This window comes from Lonchura striata, chromosome 2 (assembly GCF_046129695.1).
Source record: "Lonchura striata isolate bLonStr1 chromosome 2, bLonStr1.mat, whole genome shotgun sequence".
NCBI lineage: Eukaryota > Metazoa > Chordata > Aves > Passeriformes > Estrildidae > Lonchura > Lonchura striata.
Window position 1 is genome coordinate 42,837,494 of NC_134604.1, and position 18,504 is coordinate 42,855,997.

Below are 18,504 nucleotides of genomic sequence, written 5' to 3' on the forward strand. Positions count from 1 at the left end.
GAAACTCCCTCTGTGATGCTGCTGAAAGAAAAAACCATCTTCCAGTGGGCTGGAACAGTAACAGTAGCCCTCAGTACCTGCATCAACAGCTGAGAAATAGGTGTTTGGAGAAGTGTTTTGAAGCTGAAATGCTCTGTCCCACACTTTTATGACCACCTTTCACTGAAGTTGTCTTCTCACACCACCCAAGTCATGTGATATCAGTCATAGACTGCCGTGACCTTCAAAGAGAAGAGAGAAAGGGGTATTAACTCTTCACAGCTACTGATAGACACAAGTGGTTGTCCTGACTTCGAGCAACAGTCTTCTCTATCAGTGCGGAAGGGAAAGGCTGATGTTCAAGTCACTGGATACAAGCAGAGTCAGGCTTCCTCCCAGACATATTCTGTCCTTTCAGCTGGAATTTGACTAGCCTTCTTGTTCAATACTCCCACTTCTGCTAGTGTTGTGGCATTTTTTGTGACCTAAGAGCACGTTCTGGGAAGAGACAGGAACCAGGGACAAGGAATTCAAACCCTTGAGGCCTGAAAAGGAAAAAAATCCAAAACTTCTTCTTTTTCCTAGGCAGCAGTCTGGTTGGTAAGTAGTCTTCCAAAGTCGACCTCTTCTGAGAAGATTTTGAATGGTCAAAGGTGCTACTGTGTATAGAAAGTGTTTAAAGGTAGGTTGCAAATAAATTGATGATGGCTCATTTTGAAAATATGGATAATATTTCTCCAAGGTGGGTAAGAGTCATTTGAACTCTAGGACTTCTCTGGCAGAAAAAATAATTGGTATAAGTAAATTGGTTATAAATAAAAATAGATCAGAATTTACAAGAAATTTCCTAAAGTTCTAAAGACTGAATCTTTGGTAGACTTCTCCAAAGCTCCTCCAACTGGGGAGAGAAAGTCAACACTCTTTAAGGCAGAGTTTGTTAAAGATAATTAGGAGAAACTTATAACTTGGCTGAATGTAACATCAAGAGACTGGACTGAGTGAATCAGGAAGACCTTTTAGTTTATATTCTTATAGCTATCATCTTAGCAAGTGCCTTTGGGGCAAGACTTGGCAGCTTACATGAGAAGATTATGAGGGAATTGCTATTTTTCATGCAGTCAATTTTGCCTCTTGTTTCTGCCATTTCATTTCCACTTTCCATCCAAAGTGATACGTGTGATCAGGTTTTGTTATTCTTGTTTTCAATCAGGATGAACAGAGGCAATAAACACCTGAGATAATCCCACAGCTGTTAGCAATTGGATTTCTTTTTTTCTTTAGGAAAGCCTTACAGCTACTGAATTGGAATCAGAAATGAATTTGGAAGTCAAACTGTTCCCTGACTGATGCACATTCCTGTTTTCTAGATGAAACTCCCATCCCCCAGAGCAATGAGAACTACACGCAACTCATACAAAGCTTGAGCCTTCACTTGTGGCAGTTTCCTGCAAAATGTTTTCAGAGCAAATTCACTCCACAGCATATATCTCAATTACACATTTATTCCAATTGCTAGATGCATTGTCAGGAGGGTAATAGGATAGTGGGGACAGGTAAGATTTATCTGACTAGGAAAAATCACATTGTGTTCAAACTCCCTGTAAAGCTTTTATTGACTCTGCTGCCAGCATAGTTTAGTGAAATGCAAAAATGTTAAATACAAACCCAGCACTTCCCATTTAAATGGTTCAAATAATTAGCAGTTCTGAGCCTTTCCGCTTATATCTTTTTAACAGCTGGCAGACTCATTTTCAGAAATATATTTTCATGGACTTGTCTGCCCCTTTAATACTTCTGAATTCAAAGTCTTTTACTGGGCAATCAATAACTAATGGATAAACATCATACCCTGTGCAACATCTTCAGAAGAATAACAAAGGCATTAAGTCAGCACCTCTTCACAAAATTAAAGAAGCAGCATTTCATACATAAATTAATTTATTAATTTATATCAGTCATATAACTCCTGTACCTACAGGGTTTTACATTGTGTGGTAGCATGAATACAATAAATTACTTTCTGATTCTCTTTCAATCAGATTTCTTTCCCCTAACAATAGAGATTCTGAAGGTATTCAGTCCTATCTTGACTTCAGTATCTAACAGTTTATAGAAAGCTGTCAATGTTTGCTCCCAGGTGTAAGGCAATGCACCCTTTCTGATAGCCTGGTATTCAGCACAGGATGGGAAGAAAGGGAAGAAAGAATGGGTCTCTGAAGTGTATTACAGTATACTGGGTTTTCATGGACAGGTGTTGGAACTGGGAGGGACCACAGGAACAGTGAGAAGCTGCCAGAAGGTTTGAGAGATCCAATGCCAGCTGGCTCCAAGATGGACATACGGCCGCTGGCTAAGGCCAAGACGGCTGGCAATGGTGGTAGTGCCTCTGGGATAACAGATTTAAGAAGGAAAAAAGTTGTTACATAGATGTAATTGTGGCCAGAAGAGAGAGGAGTAGAATATGTGAGAGGCCTTGCAGACCCCAAGCTCAGTGGAGAAGGAAGGGAACAAGGTACTCCCATCACTGGAGCTGAGATTTCCCTGCAGCTCCTGGTGCAGACTATGGTGAAGCAGCTGTGTCTGTGTTTCCCCATGGAAATCCATGATGGAGCAGAAATCCATCTGTGGCCTCTGGAAGAACGCCACTGGAGCAAATGGATGCCCAAAAGAATGCTATGACCCTGTGGGAAGCCCACATAGGAGAAGTCTCCTGGCAGGATCTGTGGCCCCATAGAGAGAGAAGCCCACAAGGGAGGAGATTTTCTGTCAGGACTCCTGATCCTGCTGAGGGACCCAGGTTGGAGCACCCTCTCCTAAGGACTTCATCCTGTAGAAGGGACCCATGCAGGAGTAGTTCACGAAGAACTGTAGCCTGTGAAAAGGGCACCCTGAGGAGGAAGAGGCAGAAGAAACAACATGATATGAACTGACCACAAACTCCATTCTTGTCTCTTTGTACCATGGGAGGGGAGGAGATAGAGAAATAGGAATTAAGTGAAGTACAGGAAGAAGGAAAGGGTGGTGGAAAGGTGTTTTTATAATTAATTTTACTTCTCATTATTATACTCTGATTTTGATTAGTAATAAATTCAAGTAATTTCCCAAATTCAAGTCTATTTATCCCATGAGAGTAACTGGTGAATGATCTCTCCCTGTTCTTATCTTAAGCTATGAGAATTTTATTATAATTTTTTTTCTCTCCTGTCCAGTTGCAGAGGCGAATGATAGAGGAACTTTGGTGGGCACCTGGTGTCCATCAGGGTTAACTCCTCATGTACAGTTACCATGTTCTCAGCTCTTTTTCATATCCCAAGGGTTATACTTCAAGACAAGGAGGGTACAGGAGTAAATTGTTTCTGCGTGTTCTAGGGTGTTTCATTATTATTGTGTATGAGCAGCAGTCTCTCTGCATTGGTTTGTAGAGTGCCATATAAAATTTTCTTCTTCTGCCTTCTTGTCTGGCTGAATGATACTTGAGGTTCACAGTAGAAGAGTCTCAGAATTTCAAAGATAAGTGGACAAAATAGTGGTGGAGAGGAGGTGCATGCTGTGTTTAAATTGTCTACCTAAGAGCAAGTATTGGTTCAGACAAAGTGGGACCCTAAGAAAAAAAGAAAAGAGAAATAGAACTCTAAAATATTCTTAAAAAAGGAAAAAACAATGTGACCCTGTCAGAAGCCTATCCACCAAGCAAGTCTTGTTTGCATAAGCCCAGTTTCCACAAAAAGCAACAGCAGCAGGATTAAGGAGAACAGCATATATGTTTGCTGTACCATGCAATGACTGCAGATCCAGCACTACACTGTAGTGCTATTTTATTATTAGTTATTTTTGTCTTGCCTCCTGCCAGATTCTTTTGAGCTTGATGTTTGACTTAAGAGAATAGCCTCCATTAATTTGCAGGAACCTCTCTGCTTAATCTGTTTTGAAACTTCAGGTGATTTCAAGGTGCAAAATGGGAGACATTAATTGGTTGCAATGACCACATGGCTGAAGTCCAACCCTGTAAAAGTTGCTGCTTTCAAATCCTCTGATTTTGGTATCATTGTATGTTCCCAGGCAAAAGATCTTTACATTGGTAGCTGTGGAAAATAAATTTAAATTCCCTAAAGATGGAAGTGCTATTGCTAAATGTCATTAAGAGTTAGCAGCTGCTTTTCACTGACTGTAGCTTTGAAGAGAAATATTAAAAAGTAAACACTGGTTAGGGGACTGTATACAGCTTCAAGTGTTTGGGTTGATGTTTTAACTGTGATTTTAAATTTTTGGTATCTGTATCTGAAGAGATTTAGTCTCAGTGTACACTGTTGTCTTTACCTCTCCTAAGTTTTTAATGTCTTTTGGGGGTTGTATGAAGAGATGTGGGTGTTGTGGGTTCTCATTTCAGGCAGCAAAACTGAGTGGGACCAATGTTCACATTATTTTGGTCTAATAAATTCTCTGTAAATAACTGGTAAAAGAAAATAACTGAATTCATGAGACTATCTTCTTCTATTTAATTTAATGAAATAAAATTCAGAACCAAAACATCTTAGGAAAAAGACCCCATGAAGATCAATTAGTACAACTGAGAATTAGAACATGCAACTGTGTACCAGTGTATCTATGTTGTGCTTTCTTCTGTGTATAATAAACAGTGATTGAGTTAAATTTTTATGTCTTTTTTGGTTTTGTGATGACTGATATTTTATAAACATAAATAAATGAATAAAACAAAGAAAACCCAAGAACAACCAAAGTTAGAAAAACAGTACAGGTGATTCAACACGGAATTAAAAATGAAAAGTTCCAGAAGTCCCTAGACTCAGCTAAATCCCTATATATTTCCTCAGGGTCTTTGGCTACTCCTGAAACCCATTTCTCTTGGGAGCATGGGCATAATAAGAGCATTTGTCTACTTCATTGTGAATTTGAGGCTTTTATAATATTTTTTATGTCTTAACTGTCTAACTATTGTCACTCTATTTTTTTTAACACTCAAAACAGCTGAAGGACAAAACTTGAAAAAAAATAGCTATGCTTGTCTTCTATTTTTGTGTGGATATTTCATTTCTCCTTAAATTCTGAGTTGCACACTCACAAATTATAACCATGCCCAGATAATCCTGTATCTTCCTTTTCTTCCCAGACTTTTAGTATTGCAGTGATTAATTTGGATAACTGTTATTTATAATCACTGGTGTCAGTCATGAATACACAGACTGCAGGGTTAAAGGAAAATAGTGGTTAAAATGTAGTTGTGTTCTCCAGGATATTCAGAAATCATTTTCAGTGTGTTTGATGACAAATACTTGAAGGAAGTACCCCAAGACCCTGAAAATTGTTTTAAATGAGATATTGCAATTTTGTTTTTAATCATCAGTATCAAACTATTGCTAGCATTATCTGTCACAACTGACACATTTAAACAAAAAAGCTTCACTGAAATGTTAGTCTAGACATGTGCTTTCTCAGAAATACAATAAATTATTTGACTAATGGGGTGGGATGCAGTCTTCTAAGTACAGGTTTCAAGCTGCTTTTCTGCAAGGGTTTAGAACTCTCCAGACCTTTTTTCACATCTGCTGGTCCCATCTGGGTGTCTCAGATACCACAGAGCACCAGAAAAATGTGTTTCTGAATATCAGTGTTCAGGCAACTCGTCTCCTCTCACTATGTGCCTTATCAAGCAGTTGGTCTGCCCTGGAGAAGGAAGGAAGAGAAAGAGGAAGAGGATACAAATTAGTTGTCGTTTCCTTGCCATTTCCATACGTGGTACAGTTTTAAAAGGTCTTGAAATCACTGAATTAATTTCTGAAAATTAAGTCCTCAGTCATCTATACTTTTTCTATGCATCAGGACTATGTGCAAGTCTTGGAGAGTCATTCAAATGATTGGGAGGAAGTCCTGGAGTCTTCTTGTCCAACCTCTTGCTCAAAGAAGGATTGTTGCTGACACTAGTTGATGGCTACATGGCTTTAGTGAGATGAATCTTGAAAGCCTCCAGGGATGGAGGTTTGAAAAACTCCCTGGGCAGCCTGTGCCATGGCTGCACTGCTGCAAAAAATTTTTCTCATGTCCATTCAGAATGTCTCAAGCCAAGAACTGTGACTGTTGCTCCTTCTTACACTATCTTATATCAAAATGAGTTTCACTGCTGTTTTTCTAAGTTTCCTTCAAGCAGCCACTGACAGCTATTAGCTTTTCCCTAACTCTCCTCTTCACCAGATCAAAAAAACCCATTTCCTCAGCCTTTCCCTATGGGCAATGAACTGAAGGTTTCCTCATTGTCTTGTATTTTCTCCAGACTTTCAATGCCTTTTTTTGAACTAGAGGGACTAAATCTAGACATGGGATTCCTGGTGTTGCCTCATCAGTAGTAAATGTAGGGGGACACCACCTTCTCTTCAGCTGATGAAAATCATCCTAATGTATGTCAGGATGTAGTTTCCACTATTTCCACTGAGAGCACACAGCTGGCTGATTTTCAGCCTGGTGCCAACAGTAATTGTCCTTTGATCACGGCTGCTACTCAGCTGTCATCTCCTAGTTTGTATTGGTGGACTGAGTTAGTCCACCTGAGCACAGAGATATTTTGCTTCCCACTGAAGTCTGTGTAATTTCTGCTGGCCAGAAATGGAATCCTTCTGGACTGAGACTTTGTAATCCACCATCTTCACAGTGCCTTCCTTTTTTCACCTCCTATGTATTGTCATTTAAAGATATGCTAAAGTTTTTACTTCTTCATATACAGGACAAATGATGAAGACACTAAACAAGACTGTTTTGTACTGGCCTTTGGTATCGTGTTTACAGTCTTGCAGAGAATTCACAACTGTTATCTGGTTTACATTATTTCCCAGTCGATACTTTGTTGTTTGTTCACATGTATCAGATTACACTGCCACTGCATATTCTTAAACTCAATAGACCTCTTAAATTAAAACAGACAATTAAGGTCTAAGTGCTGGGGACATATGCTTCCTGCAGAAAACAAAGACAGCTGGGTGAACTCAGTAACTTTGAAAGAGTAGAGAAAAAACTAGTTTAAATATGGACTTAGGTACTAAATTTTTTTGATTAAATGTTGAATTATTAATGAAATATAGGGCTTGTACAATGTCCAGAGAATGCACTAATTTCTACAGTCAGGTGTTGACTTAACAGACGTTGAAGGCAGAAGCTGCATTTCATTACTACATTCAGTAAAGGAAGATAAGGAGATAGAAACAGAGAAGCACAGCTCCAGTCACACACAACTTTGTCCAACAGGTACTTCATCCCATCTCAGAGGCACCTTTGACTCCTGCAGTGGGATTCATCTCACCTGTTGTTAGAGGCCTACATGACAGATACTGAGCATGCTGTTAAAATTGCTGTAGGGAAATAAGCACTTTCAGGCATAATTCTTCTGACTAAATGTAGAAATCCGCCTTAGGTTGTCTGTTTCGCTCTCTTGGTTATATATAGGGGATGTTCTTATTGTTGTTTTACTTGTAAATGCTTATGTTATGGACATCTTCACCTGGTCAACTAGATCTCACCCTTGTTGACTATAGAGGGATCTCATGGTTTACACAAATTCCAAACTTCCATGCCTAAATGTAATTTGAATATGTTTCTTCTTTATGTTCTGCAATGAAATGAAAGCTGTTTCTTACTGATTTCTGTGACCTCAGATCAAGTGAAGTTCATAATTTGCTGTCAAATATGTCATCTAAATTCTTTGTAGCAACTTAAATCTATCTTTGCTGTACTCATTTCTGTTTTACATTTTGGTCATTGTAAGAATGGGAGTGGCTCCAAATATCAGAGTTATCCTTTCTCCTGTACAGCCATGATGAGAGGACACCTCTTGAGATTATCAAAATGCATCCTACAAAGACGTGGTTATCCAAACTATAAAACAAAGAGTGATCTGGTAGTAGGTGAAACTGCAGGTGACGAAAATAAAAATCTTTGAAAATCTTTGATAGAATCGTAGAGGAAAGAATCAGAAGGAATATCTAGAGTGATAACAGAACTCAATAAAGTTCACTATCTAAATATAAAATTAAATGAACCTTGCTTTTACTCACTTAGGCAAGACAGACTCCATCCCAGTGAATAAGCTACTTACATAGCTGTCATTTTAGTATTAGAACATAAGCACTAGATTTTAGTTTCTTGTAATTTTACACAAATGCCTAGAGACCTTGAATCACTAATATTAACAGGATTGAAGAAGATACTTGCTGTTATTGCCATGTGGGAAGAACAACGGACTGTCCATAGAAATAACACAGTGCAATACCATTAGTAGTATTAGGTAACTACTAGTATCAAGGAATCACAGAATCATAGAATATCCTGAGTTGGAAGGGACCCATCAGGATCATCAAGTCCAGCTCCTGGCCCTGCATAGGATGCCCAAAGAATCACACCATCTGCCTGAGCACACTGACCAAATGCTCCTTGAGCTCTGTCATGCTGGTGCTGTGACCACTCCCTGGGGAGCTGTTCCAGTGCCCAGCCTCCCTATGGGGTGAAGAATCTTTCCCTGGTATCCAACCAAAACCTCCCCCAACTCAGCTTCATGCTGTTTCCTTGGGTCCTTACTTTTTTCTCAGCTATTTCTTGTTACTTGGGATCTGCTACCCAGAAAAAACTTGCTTCTGCTTGATGTGGAACTTCTTTTGCAACCCTCAGCAATGGTCTAGTATAGAAGAACCCTGACATAAGCCTGAGAGCACTCCGAGGCCTTCTTCTATTATGGAACCTCAACTTTTGACTTCAGTGGGGAAACAGCATTCTTCAGAAGGCAATGCCAGCCACTACTTAGAAATCATAATTTCTTAGAAATAAAATTATTTTCTACTGTTTCATATTGTGTTTGTTACATGGAATTCTAGACTGGGAATTGGAAAATTGCCCACTTGGTCTCAGTGGGAATTTTTGTAGTGAAAAAAGAGGTAGTTTATGTAGTGTTGCATATGATAAAATTCCTTAATGAAATCATGCTTTTATTGGCTGTAAAGCACACCCCTCCTGGTGTAGTAAAATTCTGTAGGTTCCCTGGAAAGTGCTGGTGTGCACTGCTCAGATAGTATTTCTTCTCTGGCAAGCTGTTGAATCTTGCCTCAAAATTCAAAGTGGTAATGTATGCTTTTGGCAACTAATAAGGTGGTTAAAGTTTCACCTCTTTTAAAACTTACAACATATTTGTTCTGACTGCAGAGATTTAAGAATCATTTGCTGACTGCAGCACAGCATTACTCAAAAAAATATTGTTGAAAAATTGGAACTATTTACTGTGCAGTCAGCAGGGGTGGCAGGTAACATTCAATTACATATTAAAATGCCTGCATGCTCTGCTATGAACACTCAAACAAGGAAAATATCACTTTTTATTAATAACACTAATTCCCGATCTGGCTATTGTTCCTCAAAGCAGTTGGTGTTTCTAGGATCACAAAGCTGTAATCAAAAGGGCATTAAAGCAAGATTGATCATTTTCAATACACTTATTTTTTTTCAACTTGCAGGATTTTTACAGTTTTTCAGAATTGTCTCACTTTGTGCCAATGCAACTCCATGCAAAGGCATAATTTTCTGCAGTTGCAGCTCTCTCATTAGCCATTGGATTTTATTTTTTTTTAAGTTATGTGTTTTTCTCTCCTTCCTTCCTTCCTTCCTTCCTTCCTTCCTTCCTTCCTTCCTTCCTTCCTTCCTTCCTTCCTTCCTGCCTCCTTTCCCTGCCCTCCTTCTTCCCTCCCTCCTGTCCTCCTGTTCTCTCTCCCTCCCTCTTTAAATGCTTACCAATAAACTTCAGTTTAGCTAGCTAAAACAATTAATTATTAAAATTACCAAATTTATGTTAAAGAATTTACTTTTACCTGCAAAAATATGAAGCTCCACAGTATGCCATCAGGGAACAAAGTGATATTGCCTTCCCCAGCCAGCCTTTCCCAACATCTTAAAGTCATGATTCTGAGGTTTTGTTTCTTTTTCTTTTCAGTTAATTTTAATGCAGATACTTCCATGGGGTAGCTTGCTTCATGAATATGTGTTAGCAACAGTGGAGGTCAAGCAGAAGAAGCTAAAGTCTTCTAGACTGATATCAAAGCTTAGCTTTTTAGATGAAGTACAAACCATCCTAAGTCAAAGTGACAACATTACCAAATCTCATTACCTGTGAGAAATTAACTTAAGCATGCACACACAAGCTTTGCTTAAATTCTGCTGTGAACAAGTCTCTTTGAGATTCAGAGATTCAGACATGTACCCTCTAGACATGCTCAGATCCATGAAACCAAACCAGAATTAACAACACACAACTTGTTTTCCAGCTTATGATGAATTTTCTTCTCAGCTTCCAGCTTTGGGACACTTGTACCCCTCTGGCATTTCTCTTTTTCTTTAAAGTTATACTTTAAACCCACAATCTTTTTAACTGCAGGAAACAGATGTTTTACATATTCTGTATATAAATATTTCTACCTCATTGTAGAACAGTTCTTGCAAGTGGTCATTTTGGATAATGTTTTCTGTCTCAAAAACTGCACAGGTAATTATTTTTAAGCTCACTTATGATATTTACTGTGTAAAATGAAAAAGAAATATTTTGTAAAATAAACTGCAGCACAAATTTGTTTTAGTGTTTAAAACCTGTCTCTGTTTACTGGATCAAAACAAAATTAATCCAGTCTTTCTCTACAGTATGAAAGCAGCATTAAATTAAGTGGTATCTTCTCTATCATTCTGCCAGTGCTGCTAAGAAATATAGCACTAGAAATAAGATGCCATAGTACCTATCTCGCACTTTAATTCTTGCAAGGCTTCTATCATTTGTTTCTCTGCAATCTAGGAGTTCTTTAGCACAGTAAGAAACAGAGAAAAGATTTTTGAGAGAGCAGAAGCATAATTTATAGCATGCTCCCTGACCCATTCTTCAACTAATAAGACCAGTTCTACCCTCTATGATACCTGAATGTCATGGGGAGTTAATCACCAGAGCTTTTGACTGTTGAGAAGCTCCCACCAGGCATACTGCACCGTGGTTTCTCAGTCTAATATTTCTTCTCAAATTCATATTGCTTATCCTGTCCATATTATTCTGCTGAATTATTTCTTTGGGCTTTTTACTAATTCACCACACGCTTCAGTGGGCCCAACACTGAGTAAATGAACAGATTAGGTTTCTAAAAAAATTCTGAAATATCAAAGGTGATTTTCAATATCCAGTTTGTCTTGAATGTGACTGGGAATTTATAATCAGCTATGTTAGACAGCTATATAAATATTTTTATTTTTTTGGAATAGAATTAGCATATCTATGTCTCTTAAAAAAAATAATCCTGTGAGTGCCAGCTTTCTGTCATTACATCTGCAGTATCTACAGTTTCCTGGAGTGCTCTAGAGTTCAGCCTCTTCTGGCAGGTTTTACTGGCACCCATTGCTCAGGAATGAGCACTGGCTGATGCCGATGAGGTTTGACTGAGCAATGTTGCTGCAGGGACAGTAGGTGGAATCCGGGGTTGCAAATCACCAGCTGTGCACAGGTTGGAAAGGATCCTGCTTTAAAAATTGTCTTTCTCAGAAAAAAAATGTTTTAGGTGGGATTCAGAAACTCAGGAAAGCCTCTACAGAAAATAAGTATTTGTGAGGAAGGTACCTCTGTATTTATTCTAAGTTTCACTGTTTTTCCAAATAATATCATACATCAGGAAATATGGGGAAACTGAAACCCTGAGTTGTGCTCATTTTTTGATGTATGCTCTTAGAATGTTTTTCTAACTTGTGGTGATGTCACTTTGATGCATGTAAAGAAATACTCAGAACAAGCTGAGAACTATGGCTCAAGTGAAGCATGGCTGCTCTGATTTGCACAGAGATGTTTGCCCCGTCATTCCACCAAAATAAATTTTTCGCAGTCATGATCTAATGTAAAATAATCAGCTGGACTACCACAGAAAGAATAACTGTTTCTTTGTGGACCAGAATCAGTTAACCTGTGAATCCACTGGGGAAAACAACTGCCATGGACATGGGGTTAAAATTACATCTTGCTTCTGCATACTACCTGATATGCAGGGACCTGAAAAACCTGGATCAAACAGGTTGTGTTGGAATAGAAATAGTAGAAATACCAAGCTATGAGTTGTAAACATGTACCCCAGCTTATCTTAGGAGCTTAGGGATTGGTATTTTCCTGTAGAACTACCTCTCGAGTTGATTGTAATGATCCATACCATGAATGACATGATATATGACATTGTATGCCTGAATAGAATTAGTACTCTACAAGCATGGTAAATCCATCTGCCATCCTTCCTGAAGGAAAGCGGAATTTCTATAGCTTCCTCTGCCTCACACAACTCAGTTCAGCTGAATTCCAAACAACAGTTGGGCAGGGTAGGTTTCCCAGCCACTTGTACATTCTCTCATAATAATTCTTTTAAGGGAACTCAGTCTTCCTGTTATTAGTCAGAATGTAGTTTAGGATTGCCCATTGCTTCTCTCTGTTCTAACTGCTCAGAATTAAGAGACAGTTCAGAATTAATAGACGGGAAGCTTCTGTTTTCTCCAGTTTTATGACCTTTTTGTTACATTGCATCCTGCCATTCAGTCATCACTGGAAAGAACAGAAAGCATTGTTTGCCAATAGATGTGGGAGAGGACTTTGCAGTGATCTATAGTTTATTTTTAGTTTCAATGGATTTTAGTGTGAAATAATGGATGATGTAATCATCATGGCCAGTTTAGTTGGCAAACACTGCCTTGGACTAGGCAGTGTGAATAAACAACATTGTATGAGTAATTTTCTTCAGCAAGGAAAAGTATTTATTTCTAATGCAATGGTGTGCTTATGCTTGAATTTAAGTTACTCTCTACAGAACATGCCAACATATCTGCATTCTAGTCTTGTAAATGCTGCAAAGGTCTGCTCAAGACCATATTTAACAAATATGACTGCATTTAACCTCATATTCAGTTCAGGCCTGTGTAGCAACGACATGTAAAACCACTGTTTTAGAAGGAAGAGGTGGGGAATGGTTACACAATGAAGTAGGAACAGTTAATCTACATGACCTTTATTCAAAGCTCAGGCAGAGGTGTGTTTAGTTACCAGTGACAACTCAGCCCAATTATTCATCTTTCCATCTACAAATGTGTCTACTGGGACCAGCCTTCAACCTTCATCAAAAAGACTTCGTAACCCTCTGTATTGCCTTGTATGAGCTACTCTTTTCATGCCTCACCAGTCCCTACTTCTTATGGCACCACCTGCTAATTAGCCACATGCATTAGGAACCAAAGCTGTAGAAGTTGTACCAAAGGGACCTTTTGGGTGACCTTGACAAAGGAGTGCTCCTTCCTCTCTGTTCTCCTTCCCTGACCTGGTTTAGATATTTGTGCCATGGTCAGGGAAGCTGCCCTGCATTGACCTGATTCACCCTTGTGACTGTCAGAGCATAAAAGGCTGGACCAGAGCGATATTACCAGACATTTTAACAATGCTGGGTTTCTGGGCCAAAGATTTGGTTAATTATCCACTGCTAACAGCTGATAAGCAGTGTACAATCCTGATATCAAATCGAAGCAAAGAGTCTCAAAGCCAGACTAATCTTGCTGCTTTTCGATGAAAGAAGACACATCTTCATCATTCATCCTCATGTGTCTATTCCTGCTCTGTCAAGACTGCTGTAGTACATATTGGATAACTTCTTTAATAAGGTCTCCTCTCTCCGTAGGTTGTGATCCTATGAACCTGAGACTAATTATCACTGTAGATGAAAATGATAATGTTAGACAGTTTTCTAGGAGTTAGAGATCAAGGTTGCTGCTTGTAAGTGAAATAAGATAAAGAGGATGTTGATGCTTCCATGCAGTTCACCGTTTCCCTAGGATCTTCAGGCTTTGCTATATCTTGAGACAGTAAGACCTCGGGGTTCTTCTAACAGAGATCTGAGGTCAACAGCAATGCCTAATGTTCAAAGACCATGGGAGACGTATATGCAGCATTTCCTCTTTTCTTGTGCACTGAATTTCTCTGTCAAAGGCACATTTCTTTGATGTAGGTTTAAATACCCAAAAGACAAAGTGTAGCTGTTGGCAATCTTCCAAGTCTTGTGCAGAAAAGCCAAACTGCAAAATTCACAGAAAGCAATTCAGCTGAAGAGTTTCAATGAACTACAACTAACAACCTTCAGCAACTGTGCTAAGCAGACATCTCAAGATTTCTTGTGTGAACAATGGAAGCCTGGAAGAGAAAACTGGGAGAAAAATGAGACTGTCTTGCAGAGCACTTATATTAAAAGCCTTCAGTGATTTCTAAAGAAAGGAAATTTACCTACAGTATAAGAATATTTCTCTTCGCCTGCTGATGAATTTTATTTTAGCATAGGATTTGAACTTTTTCTGCCTATTTTTAGTTATGGAATAGTTTGTACTTGTATATAAAAAAAAATTATTGATATATATTGTGGCTACATTCATGCATACACAGATAAGTTCCCAATATGCATTTGATCAGGGAATTATTTAAATTAAACTGAGGAGAAACAGCTGCTTGGAACAAAATGCAGTTAAAGAAATTACTTTGGAAAATTCCTGAGACCATAGAAATCACTACAACTTAAGAGTAATTTATTATACACGATTGTACAATAAGTTTCTCTGTTATTTGGTACCTTATCAGGTGCTCTACATGCAGGAAAGTCCATAAAGTCCTTTGCAGTTTTCAAGGACCACCTAAATAATTAGTTTTTTCTAGAGTATGCAGCCTCCATAAGTTTCCTCTGAGTTAAAGGCTTTGGAATGGTCTTTTAAACCACCATTTTTCTACAGGTAACTTTTTACCTGTTTTATGTTGCATGTAATTTTGTGGCTTACACACATTTTATAAAGAGTAAATAACAATTGTGTGTCAGCCTTCACTATGATAAGTAAAAAATGTCAAGTTGATTCTTTGGTCAAACCAGTTGTCAGGTGTTTACTTGCATGTTCCTGAAGGTCAACGTCATCAGGGATTAGACAGTGCAGTTTGTGTAATGTTAATCTGGTTTAGTGTCAGGATGCAGTGGAAAAGGCAGGAGATGTCAGTGGGAGGAAGAGTTCCCTTGGCAGGTGAGTTATCACTTTCAGCTGATAGGTGGGTTATTACTTTGTCAACATGTAGCCACTATTGATTATTCAATAGGGTCCTACATGAATATTCAGCATTTTGGAAGCTAAAAGCAAACTTCTGCCTGTAAACACATCACCCACAAGAAAACTCCTTCAGCACACACCCACAAATCATACTAAACATCCTGTGGGTTTTTTTTATGTATAGATTTACATGTCCATGGGAGCTGTGGTCTATCCAAGGAGTACCCTTAGGTCTCTGTTTTTCAATAAGCACTCTTGTGAGGGATAAAGAACAGCAGTTTGGTTTTTGATGAAAGTTTTATAGCTTCTTAAAATGCCTGTCAGTCAGAACTCAGATAAAATAAAAAGCTCTTGGTGCTGGCCATAGCCCATTGCAATCAGCTATGATATTAAAATGCAAGGACTAGTTTTCATTTGCTCCTTGAATTAGCTTTATGTAGAAGGACTTTTCAAGGGATACTTCCATTTTGTATTAAAATTGCTGACTCATTTTCTCTTGAACATTTCAGGTATACGGTAGCTGCATTTCCCAGTGAAACTAATTTGCTTACCTTTCCTTGTCAGGGTCCTAATTTGGACCCAAGTGTCTTTATTTTAATTGAAAAATACAATTAGTCTTCTTTATGCAAGCCTACATGGCTTATCTTCATTTAATAATCACTTGTGTAATTGGTGCTCAGATACAGTTTAACTGAGAAAATTGCAGTGTTTTGCCAATGTGGAGTTATTTGAGTACTGAAAGTGCAGCTTCCTATAATGCGATCAATTCCTTGAGGGCACACAAATCCTTGCCTGACCTTTTGAAATAAATTAGCAACAGAATCCAAGGGTTGGTATTTTGATGTAAAGGTTGCAATGAATGCCATCTGTCGGGTATCAGAACAGTCTAATGAAGACCTTTTACATCAGGTTCTCTACAAGTTCAGGAAGATGCTCTGGGGGCTGTGCTTTGCACTGCATCTGACCTGTATATTCTGGGAAAGCTGGACAATTTGCTTTCCTATGCTTTAATGAGAGAATCTATCTGGAAGCTGCAAAATAATTGCAAAATAATTGCAGTCTCCAGTCTTTCCCTGATGTATAACTTGCTGAACATCGTGAGTGGCTCCTGAATCTGATGGAGGCTGATTCACTCACCGTCCCATAATGGTCCCCTGGCAGTGACCACCTCTCCCTCTGTGGGGTGATGGGGACCACGTCCTCTTGGCTTGTAGTGATGCGTATCCCACCGCCCTGAGACTCTCCAGGGCAGCCTGGAGTGAGGGTGTTGGGGTGTCTATTATTGTGGTGAGGTGACTGGGACTCCCTCCTGTGCCATGTGTCCCTCTGCTCCTTCTCGTGCGCTGGCAGAAGTCTTTAGTCCTTTAAGCTATAAAATTGTTCCTGTATCTTGGGAGAAAAATCCTCCAGTATGGACATTTGGCTCTTCTCCCCACACCACCTAAGATACTCTTTGTGGTCCTGGAATTTACCATCCTGGTGATACTGCTGGATATTTGTGGCAGGGAGAAAGGGCTGGTCATCACAGACTAGAGTCTTCCATGAGCCACAGCCCTCAGCGGAGGTCCAGGATTTCGTCAGACTTTGTCTCCACACAATTTGTTGAAACTAATGCCTCACTCTTCCTCTACATAATCTAGTAAAAAGCTGAATCTCCATCCTTGAAGAAACTCAAAACTCAACTGGACAGGACTGAACACTGCTGTAGTGCTGTAGATGACCTGCTCTGAACAGAGGGCTGGACAAGACCATCTGCAGAAGTCCCTTCCCACCTTAGCCAGCCTGGGATTCTTCAATGTAAAATGGTCCCCCATTCTGAGGGAGGGAATCTTCTTTCTTCCCATAATACATGCAAGTGGAAGGACAGTATTACAAAAACAAATGAATTTTTTTTTATTATTTGACAAAAAGTGATGAGAATGGGAGCACATAGAAAGATTTGACAGAATTGCATTGATATGAAGGGTGGTTCTCCAGACCACCTTCATCTCAGAAAGTGTAAACTGGTTTCAGACTGAAATGACAGAGCTCATTTCAGTGTACCCCCTACTTGAGATGATACTCTCCAAACTCAGAACAAAAAGGTTGTCTGCTCTTATTATTTTTCTAAGGAAATGCAATGAATAAAAATTAAGGGGTTTTTTTTTATGTCAATGAATTTGACCCTTTATATCAAAATATTTGAAGGTACCCAGTTGTTTTTATCCTGTTTGCTTTGTACTAGTACTGAAAATGAAATTCTTTCAAATGAAGCAGAAAACTTTGTCAGCTTGAAATTGGAGCAACAAATACATTAACTGTTATTACATAACTATTTCCATTTTTATTAAAGCATGTCTGTGCGACAGCAAGTTTCTATAAGCAATACATAAATGAGGCTTTGAAACTCAGTTTCAAAAATCAGGTTGTATAAACTCAGTTTTGAAATACTATTTTTTGCTACAAGAATTTCGAACCGTCTTAAGTCAAATCAGTATTAGAAGACAGACTGCTACTAGAATATTTCCCTCCTATTATTCATGGCAGAACATTTGCTGGTTTGGAAATTCCATTTCTAGAAGAAGTATTTGGAACTAGATGATCTTTAAGGTCCCTTCCAACTCAAGCCATTCTATGATTCTTTGAAAATAAATGGAAAACTGAATTTGGACTTTGAATATTTAAAGCAGATTTTCACAACCTGTCAATGAACAACCAAATAAACTATGACTGTTTATTTCAGCATACTTGACCAAAACTGTCAATAAACAAAGTTAAAACTCCTAGAATGAGACACAGGAATACTGATTTCTAAATTTTCATTATGTGCTGCACTGGAGTCCTTGGGAGAATAAGTACAAATTGGACCTCTGCTTAATTTACATTACAGCAGTGTGTATGGGCAATGCATACTGGACAAGAGCAAGAGAAATCTTAACTGAATTTCCAGGCAAGTATTTTTAAAGCTCTTATAGATCTTAAAATTAGTTATAGGAAGATTCTGTGCTCTTCAAACAGGAGAAGCTAAATGTTTAAAAAACCCACTACTTTTAGAAAAAGGCGATGACGAGCTCCTGAATGACGTTGTGAAACCCATATACTTTTGGACATGAAGAGATGCAGAGCTGCTTTCCAAGTTTCAGATTTATTAAAGCTTTCACTCACACACTCCTTGTCTTGTGAGCATAAGGACAAACTAGTGTTAGCTAGACATTAGTTATGGAAGTGTGTAGCAATGCCAGGTGGGAAGAACTTTATGCCCTCCTTGAAAATTCTTCAGTTGCTGAGTTGCTGTCTATGTTTATTCAGTGCATTTCCAAAAGTCAAAAAATATCTCCTCCACTCATTAACTATGGCCCTGTTCACTGTATGCAAGAGAAATAAGAAATTATTCCTTTGTTAGCAAATATCTCCTTTGTCTGCCTTAAAAAAAAA